This window comes from Phoenix dactylifera, chromosome 1 (genome assembly GCF_051530095.1).
Source record: "Phoenix dactylifera cultivar Ajwa chromosome 1, Ajwa_hap1_PhDact_Kaust_v1.1, whole genome shotgun sequence".
In the NCBI taxonomy this organism is placed as follows: Eukaryota; Viridiplantae; Streptophyta; class Magnoliopsida; order Arecales; family Arecaceae; genus Phoenix; species Phoenix dactylifera.
The window spans coordinates 7,854,049-7,864,150 of record NC_143190.1 but is presented as its reverse complement, the minus strand read 5'-3'; the positions used below and the strand labels follow the sequence as shown (position 1 = coordinate 7,864,150).

The 10,102-nt window shown below is 37.6% G+C and overlaps 1 long non-coding RNA gene across 2 annotated transcripts; it reads left to right on the top strand.

The window, feature by feature from the left end:
• Window positions 1–611: 611 nt before the first annotated feature.
• LOC113460991 (uncharacterized) lies at window positions 612–9,113 on the top strand. 2 transcript variants are annotated; one of them, XR_015977046.1, is made up of 4 exons: window positions 646–741; window positions 901–993; window positions 7,298–8,373; window positions 8,455–9,113. It is a non-coding gene; the product is annotated as an uncharacterized LOC113460991 (long non-coding RNA). The 2 variants fall into 2 exon arrangements; XR_005506439.2 differs by lacking the exon at window positions 901–993 and having other exon boundaries at window positions 612–741.
• Window positions 9,114–10,102: the final 989 nt, after the last annotated feature.

Below are 10,102 nucleotides of genomic sequence, written 5' to 3'. Positions count from 1 at the left end.
CTCGGGCTCGGCTCGTTAGTCAAACGAGCCCGAGCCCAATATGAGGCTCGTTTACACCCGAGCCCGAGCCCGAGCAACTCACGAGCCCAAACGAGTTCTAGTCTCCCGCTGAAAGATCTTATTTTAGCACAATAATTCATAAAAATCTAACTACATAGAGAAAAATAGTCTGTTATCGAGCCCGAGCCCGAGTCCGAGCTCGAGCTCGGGCTCGTAATTGAAACGAGCTTTACGAGCTCAAGCCCGAGCCTTTGCTTTGCCAAGAAAGCCCGAGCTCGAGCTCAATACAGAGCTCGTTAGCGAGCCCAAGCCCGAGCCCGATCTTTTGTGAAACGAGCCAAGCTGAGCTCTTCCAGGCTCGGGCTCAGCTCGGCTCGTTAACTGCCCTAGCAATGAGATTTCTGAAATGGAGAAGGTATGCATCGTGATTTCTATGCAGGTTCAGATCTGCTGTCCGTGCTGCACGTCAACTATCTCCGCCACCTGTTGGTCGGTAAGGTTCCGCATAAAGTTTTTTTTTTTGCACGAGCTGAGATGTGACCTAGGGTGGACCTCATCATCGATCAGCCGCATATCCACCGTCCATCCGAATAGATCGAGTGGCAGCTTATTTGCCGTCGAATCGGTTCTCATTATAAGGAGTTCCGTTTCCTGGCTTTGGGATATCAGAAGCAGTCAGAAGGAGATGATGTTCGGCAGGAGAGGGTTTCTTTCTTTGCCCATGGTGGTGGGGGCCGTCGTGTGAGCTCTCGCCATCTCCTTATTCTCTTCAGTTTAATTTCCTTTTTTTTATAGTTTGTGTTTTGGTGATTTAAGGGTCATGCCATCTATAATTTCGTTTGAGTGTTACGAAAAATTTCAGATAATTTTGTTCTTTTACTGCTAAATTTTTTAATCCAGGTTTTGGGTCTTAGAGAAACACGCGTTGGAGACCCTAGAATTTGGGCAGGTTGGAGTGTTTGTCTAGGAGTCGATTGCCTGGACTCTCTATAGGTATGTAGGATTATTTCGATACATATTTTCTCTCAAATGTAGGAGTTTATAGTGTAGATAAAACGAGTGATGTAGTTTGTAATTTTTTTGCTCAGTTATTTTTGTTCTGGATGCATGCACTTGAATGTAAACCTGTAGAACGAAAATCCAACCAACAGCCAGTCCAAGATGTTGTCGAGTTATTTTTTCAAATTTCTTCTTCAGCTTAAATTGGTAATGGAGCAAGCTCTCTTATGTTGGATGATATAGAAGGACAGGAATGAACCTATCTTTCATGGTAAGCATCACAGGGAGAACAGCTTAGCTTATTTTATCTGTAATATAGGCTGAGGTATTCATGCCAATCTTCTTTCTGGGGGAACTGCAATTATTTTCGGAAACGAGAGAATGGCCAACCTTGGATTGTTTGGAGAAAACCAGTACTAGTTTACAATGATCAGATAAGTGACACACCGGCGAAGGAACTGGTTGTGGAAATTTTTTTGAGAGATGAGGCAGTAAGACTGATATGAGCTTTTGCAAATTGATTTCAGACTGAAGAAAACCTAAGGCGGAATTATTGGTTATGAAAGAAAGTCTTCACTTGGCCTTACAGGATTGTGTTGCATGAGCTTGGGCTACCGTTTGACAATGTTAGTATCATTACTAGAGGAGATGCCTGATGAACAGATGATGAACGGATAAGGTATTTTCACTTAAGGAGGTCTGTTAGTTAAGTGCTCAACTTGAAGAACACTATGTGCCGTTTGTACAAAGAAAGGCCAACAAGCTGCCAGTCGATTTGGGAGATAGGTTTGGAATCATAAGCAATTAAGGACTACCAAGCAACTTGATAAACACAATTGACTACAGGACTTTTAATTATATCCATATCTTGATCTTCTCAAGTTGTTTTAGAGAAGTCTTTTTCTTTTTCATTTTGATAAATTTTCATGTCAAGTGATGTCACATGTCAATATGCTTGAGTCAACCATGAAAATCTGATAATGAGAAAGTAAGATGATTCTTGTCATGATTTATCTCTATTGTTTCATGCTGAGTACAACAAAAGTCTTTATGTTTTGTCCCTCTTCATGAAGGTTGAATGACATATAATGGCACGAACACATTTGGTGATGGTGACATCTTTGCTTTGAAAAATGTGTAAAATAGTATAATTTGACATACATATTTGTCTGTGTGTCCACATTGGTTGATTTGCTGGTTTTGCCAACAATGTCGCAGCAAGAAGTATACGACAATAAATAAGTTCAATTTGGAAACCATGTATTAAATAATCAGCTTAACTCTACATGCAATGTTCAATCATGTTATTGCCAAGCAGTGAAGGCTTTATCCAACTTCTTGAAGGATGTAGGCTCCACAAATATGCCTTGCATTGTCTAGCTTCCTGGAGATTTTTGATTGATCTTCTTCTCCGTCTTGAATTTTGTTTAGCACCTCATGTATGTGTGTGTGTGTGTGTGTGTATATATATATATATATATATATATATATATATATGTCTCCCTTTTGAGATAATTTTTCTTTCATTATTCACGATACCTCAATAATAAGGTAGGGGTAGTCATTTCATATTTAAATGTAAAGCGCATGTTCGTATGGACACTTTGTAAATCCATCCTTCTGACAGTTTTTGTCTATATAACTATTTTGTGTCTCCAAGGGCTTCCTTGAAGTTGTAGATTGTATTCTTTAACCACGACTTTTTACATTCATACAAATCCAATGAAGTTGTTCTAAGGAACCAGAAGGAAAGCAGATGCCATATTAAATAGGAAATTTTCATTGGTTAAGTTAATAAATCCAGAAGCTTTTTGGATGCCAGTCTTTCTTTGAGAGTAAACAACAAACAATTAATTTTAGTGACATACTTTGCATCTAATCATCTACCACAAGGTCACCTGGTCTCTCGTTCTCTGCCTTGTAGACTCACTCCAACAATTGTGTCATCCCACTTTGGAAGTTTGATCCCACTATTGTTTGATGTTCTTATTTATCTTGATATTTATGTAAATGTCTTTCGTGCACCTTGCATTTTGATAGATTTTTCAGAGCCTATTTTGATCACAATTATGAAATATGTCATCCTTCAATTCACCACCATCATCAATATCATTAGGAGACAGATAACTATAATCATGAGATCAGTTTGTGAGTCCGCAAAGGACGCAGAAAATTATATGATGAAGAAGGTGGGAAGTGGGACTATAGGAGGGAGGTAATGGAAGCCAAAACAAATTGCTCAACGTTGTGCTCTCCCTGACCCCAGTTGGTTCTTCAAATTCTGTGTTCATATGCATCTTCATTTATCTTCAGTTTTCCAAATTCCAAGCGTTTGTTTCATCAAAGTTCACATTCCTTCTATGAGATAACTTTTTTGTAGTGGGCAGTAAAGTTTAAAAACTTTCCTTGGGTTATAATAGCCCATTGGTACATGCCTTGTGTCTTTATGTTCCAACATTTCCTTGGCAACTGACAGGTTCTCAGTTTTCTTTCTTCTTAGGGGGTTCTCCATGGGATACTTTTGTAGGATACATATTCAACATGGAAACTGCATAACCAACAGCCGCCGCTGTATAAGTCTGCTTAAGCACTTTTATATTTGCAAACTTTTCATCATCTTAGAAGTTCTTTGGTTCCTCTATTGAGCTCCATCACTCCATTAAATTGAGTAACTAACTATAGTTTCATTATTGATGTTGTTGCCATGTTTATAAAACTCTTGGAAGTTTCTTACGTCCATCAAATTTTAAGACCATGTTGTGACCAACATTGATTTTAGAAAATAATATTTATAACTGAAATATGCTAATACTTTATCTAAACTTGACTCCTATATTCGTTTGTAAGTATGAATCATGATTTGCAATTCCCGATGAAGCAACCATTTAACACGCATAGGCCTGTGCAAAAAAATTGGATGGGAACTAAAGATCTGATTAATTTTCTATGAAGGGAGATCTCTTTGTTGCAATCCAAGTGTGCAAAATCTACAAACTTGTTATGGATGATTAACCCAGTTAGAAAGAACTTGCACATCAAACATTGGATGACCAAAACAGAGATGCCACAACCATGATTTAATGTTAATCATTATTTTAAGAAAATGACAAAACATAGGAACCACCCTTCAAAGACAACATGCATGGCCATGAGTGAGTGATCTGATTGTTTCCTCTCCTAGATTAATTTTACATTCTTGAGATGCAAAGCATAGCTCTTCTCTTGAAAATGAACACTTAGTAGATTGCATCCTAATCATTTCAGATATGAAAGTTTATCATGCTAACCTCCACATGATAGAATTTTTCCCTTTCTGTTTGTTGAGAAGTTTATATGGTCCTTGAACATGGTTATGGAAATTATATTCTTATTTAGTTCCAGCAAAAATATCTTCCCTCACATATGATCATGGCAACTAGATCTTAAGTAGCACATATATATCATCTTCATCATGCTATATGTAGAAGCATGGGAGCACTCTCACACTTTCTTTCAACAATGTTAACATTCTTTTTTTATCTCCAGATTTTTTTGGACAACTATCAGTAGTGAGTATGAGTGTTGCAATAATTTAGAATAACTCACTCCTCTTCATGGGTTTCTGTTTTCTCAATGTGCACTTATGTGAGCTTGTGTATATATGCATGTTTGCTTATGTATCTGCATGTGTATCTACTTATAGTATTTGTGTTTGAATTTATATGCACCTAGTTTCATGCATCCCTTGTTCCTCTTCCACCCCCATCATTATCATCATAAAGTGCGCCCACAATGTGCTATTGAAGCTAGAGATTTGTTTGGGAGATCGTTGTTGCTCTTTATATTTTATTATTCGTCAAATCAATTTTCTGGAATAGTCATGCCAAACCATATATCATGGTTTCTGATGGGATCATCCGGAACAGCCATTTGTTTTGTGTTGATAGTTTCCTGTTTATAGTCGAAGTATTTTATCAATAAACTCTGATTTTGTAATTAAATAAGTCGCTAACTGGTATGAGAGATCTTGTAGCATGTGAACAGAGCAAATTCCTTACTTGTCCCCAAGCCGAGGAAAATGTTATATTGTTTGTGAAAGAATGGCAGGATGGGAATCATCTTCAGACTTTAACATATGGAACTGGATGGAAGAATATTATGTCCATTGAGTTAGATGAGACTGGACAGGAATCATCTATGATAGCACGAAATGTGGCCTTTTTGCAGTCTTTGCTACAAGATCATGTCGTGTTGTGCATAAATAATGGTGATGATTAGTGAAATTACGCCCTTGTAATTAAGCCTATAGTTTTTTGGCTTCTCATATAAGTAAAAATGTGGTCAATAAAAGAGTATGGATGGAGCAAAAGTTCATCTGTTTTATGAAAATTTGTGTTATCACCTTGGAAAGTTGAATCATGTGCAAACTTCTAAAGGCCATAACTTGTTATACAATGCCTGATTTGGATGACCATTTTTTTTTGGGGGGGAAATCGGATAACTTTTTGAACTCTATGATGTGGCACCACTATCCCCTAAGGAGGCCGACGCCTCTAGCAATCAGATTCAAATTCTATCATTTTGACCCTGAAACGGCCTGTGGCTAACTTTCACATTTCCATTCCTATCGACTAGGTCCGCTCCTAAGTCCAAAACCCACTACTCTTGATCCACCTCCACTGCAATCAACGAAGACGGTAAGCAGAGTGTCAGTGTTGACCCAAAAGATTTTGATGATTCAAAAGATTTGATTTTGATATCTTATTTGTTTTCTGGATGCTCATATAAGTAAAAATGTGGTCAACAAAAGAGTATGGATGGAGCAAAAGTTTATCTTCTTCATGAAATTTTGTTATCTTAGCCCTTCCAAGGTGCTTTTTTGATGAGAATAAAATGCGGATTGGGGGATTCTCAAGCAATATCATTCTTAATGAGCCTTCAGTTTGCAGAGGATATTTGTGATTTGCATTCTAGATGCTTAATGTGGGTATCGAGTTTAAGTTATTTCACAATGGAGATCAAGAATATGAGTACTAAGCATAGTGGTCCATCAGCTGCACCATATAACACTGGTACAGGTATTAGTACTAGTATAGCTCTTGGTATGGGCCTGTATTGATACATTGTATATCACCTCATTTTCATTGTACCAGCAGGTGTACCATGCGTCGGTATAGTATGGTACATGTACATGTAACATATTGATGCTAGGACTTAATCCCTTGATTTAGATTATAAGGTTGATCCAGGGAATCTGTCCTTGACACTTGACAGCATGGATCATAAGGTACAACTTGGGTTTGGCTTAACTTGAAATTGCCTGCCCAACTTGCTCATTGGGTAGGGTTTGGTTAAGGGCTTTTTCTTTTTTCATAAATTGGATCTAGGCTTGGGCTCAAAAGTCCCAACCTGACCTTGGTTGGGTTGTGTTAAGGTTGACCTATAACCCAACCCGAACTCGACCTTAACCCGACCAAATCCATTTCAACTCAAGTCAACCGCTCAACCCAAGCCCTTTTAATTAATGTTTGTATGTATGCATGTATGAGACAAATTAAGAGGAAGAAGTTGACCATTTCTGCCCATGCATTGGGGCCTCTGTAAAGCCTTTCAGTCTGTCCTTCTGCGGAAGATGTTCACTTGTGGGTCCAGCCTTCCTAGATCAAGGCATGCCCTGACTAACAGCATTTTCTCTGTGAAGTAAACCACTTCGCATTTTTCTTTTGTGAATATTGTAAATTGTCATCAAGAATGGCAAAATCAACCATTTTCCCCATCTTGAAGGTCATAGAAGAATATGCAAGATAGCCAGCAATGTTGTGTGGATGGAAGCACGGTGTGACTTTATGGACATTCATGTAATTAATGTTGAATAAAAATATTTTCTATGAATTTTAACATATTCTTGTTGTGCATTCAAGTTACCGCATAAGAGAGCCAATTATCTGGTTCTTGATTTATTTTATACCTGTTAAAACTTCTGAATGATGTGGAACTGTCCATGTGTTTTCTTTGATGTGGTTGCCAATATGCGTGAAATCATGAATATCTTATGTATAATTCTAAGTTGTTGTTTTATTTTTAAATTAAGAAAAAAATGATAATGCTATTCTTGTTTCATAAAAACGATGAAACAAGTACCCATGTCAAGCACTCAGGAAAACACCTCCCAAAAGGGGTGCAATAATTGGGAAATAACACTGTTCATGCGTTGTTTTTATTATCTTAAAGCATGAACTCATTATTTTTTGGGTATATCCTTCTTGTTATGTTGGAATCATTGGATATCACTCTCTAAATAGATTAGCAATTTGTGCAGGATAGGAGTGGTTTCTGGGAAGTTTATTTTTGGACCTCCTCTTGAGGAGTACTGGACAAAGAAGCTGCAGGAAGAGGCAGCAAAGGAGGGTAAAGCAGACACCAGATAGCAGCAACCAGAAGGTTGCGATACCCATTTTTTTCACAGGAAGAAAGGGGAGAGACTATACTTCTATCTCAGAAACTACTTTTGTTTTGATTGTGCTGTATAGATGCTAGATGCACACCTAGCTTTCTTTCCTCTGCCCATTCTTTAGGTGCTTCAATACATGGTTTGCAAAAGATGGAACTCCAGTCTAATTCTGTTGTGTCGGGATAATAGTTTTGAGGACTCGATCTTTTCACTGGCCTGTTATTTGAGCCTGCCATGTGGCAAGCAGGGGCTGATTATTGTTCCGTCGACATACCGTATTCAGCTTTCTTTGTTTTTGCTTCCTATCAGAGGTTGAATAATTTTGGCACAGTGTATAATATAATTGATACTTTAGGACAAGAAATCAAATAAGAGGCTATCTGGCCTTTCAGATTCAGTTTGTTATGTGTGGGTCAAGCTCTCCTGATCTGATGAATGAAAAGCAATAATGCAGATTCCATGCAACTGATCAGTGGCTATTTTCCTAGCTATGAGACATCAGAATACTGTAAAAGATTACTTTAGTTCCAATCTGGTGGAATGTGATCTAGCCTAGATGGCGGTATGAATTATGATGTGATCTTTAGTTTCACTTTGCTAAAAGATTATTGTAATTACACCAGATGGAAGCACTTTAACCATTCTAAAATGCCATTATCCTGTTTTAATTTCTTGCAAGATAGTAGCAGCAGCTCATTAAAAGTGGCACCTATAATACAAAACTGGTTGACAGCCTGTACGGTAGTTTGTGATCCATCCTCATGTTTTTTTTCATGTCTAATATCTTACTTTGTTTATAATGCAGGACTGTTACATTAGGTTAATTCCACGTATGTTATTTACATACACAGCCAGAATTTTTCCTTTCATTCAACTACAACATGACATGCACTAGATGCTACCACAATACTGGCATCTGCAAGCAATGGCATAATCATATGCAGGTATAACGGATACAACATGCATCTTGCACTATCATGCCTTATATAGGCATATTATGAGCTATGATTTCTTCAACCATACAGGGTATCATGTCATGAATGCTCATACAAGAGGGAGCCCCAGGTAGGGGTAGATGCTGCTGGTGCTTGCTTCAAGGAAATGAACTTGGGAGATGACATATTGGTAGCTTGTAATTATTAACTAAAAGATCAAGCATCCAGAATGAGGTTTCTCCAAATTAGCAGCGTTCCCTAGCTGCAGAAATGGCTTAAAAAGAACAACTGATCAAGTGAGGTCATGCCAAACCTGCCGAAAGCAAGAGAAGTCGTTATCTAATTATTACTTCTTAACAGCACATACTGCAACAGAACGTAACAGCTACCTTCCAGCAGAATCAAATATCAGAAATTTGAAGCTTTGCTCTGAGGGGACTGAGAACAACTCCTGGACTTAAAGAACTATACCAAATATTTCCTATGGCATAAGATCTTCCAGAAAAACAATCCCAATGGTAGTCCTTTTCAAAGAACAGCATTTATGAACCCGTTTGCCGTATGAATGGCGGGCTATTGATATAGTTTGTTAATACTCCAAAAAGAAAAGCCGCTGTCATATCCTGCATGAACTTGTGCCTGCAGCAACAATTCCCAAATTCTCAGATGTGACCTCCAAGCCAACCTGTTTCCATGTAAGATGCCTTTACCATATATACAGTGATCAGAATATAGTCTTTGAACATTAATTGATTTCCACAACAAAACATTTAGATTCTAGCAAATCTCACACTTGGGGAACAAAATATTTCACGTCAAGCATGTTAACTCTTTTCAGATGTTGCTGCTTTCTCATAGATGAAAAGAATTAACAATGCACGCTGAAAGGGGGAAAAAATCCATCAATTAAAAGAAATGTGGTTTAGCTTTTACTGTGTTTCACTGCCAAATTGTGGTGCTTATCGACTCCAATACACTTCGTTTCTGCTGCCAAAAAAATGCGTCAGGACCAACTTCCACAACACGATAGGCATTTGTGATTAAAAAATAAAGAAAGGAAACAAATCTATCAGTTATACCAAAATCTATCACTTATGTTTACCAAAATTTATCAGCCAAGATAAATACCAGGTTTGACTCGATATGTTTCGAAGGGCTGTGAACTACTAATATCAAAGAAAAGGAATGTATAGAAGATAAGGATGCAAGGTCCCAATGAAGGAAGCTACATAACACTTGAGAAATCATTATGGCCTAAAGGAATCAAACATTATCCCTTTTGCCATCAAACGGTTTGTATGTTGGCCATTTCAAGCAAACAATGTTCGTCTTCGGAAAAGATGAATTTATACTTATACTATACGCAATATGAACATGAAGACCGCCTCATTATCAACCATAGTTTGCAGAAAATCAATATTCTGAAAATGGAGAAATTGGATTAAAGTAAACTAACTTGCAAATGTAATATTTGATGAAATCAATTCAAATAAAAACTGGAAAATGTTTGTTCTCTCTGAAATCATAGTAGTGATGATGTACCAGTCCACAGCATTCACATATAGATAACTATAAAGTTCTATATATATGAAGAAATTTGAATTCATAGTGCCTGCAATGCTTAATCTATAGTTTCTACAAACCCAGGTCAACCAGTCACAGAAAATATTCTCAATCATCAGTCTTCTCACTTAAAGTTGTGCTCTGTCACGAATCCCATTCTTTGGAAAAGACCTGA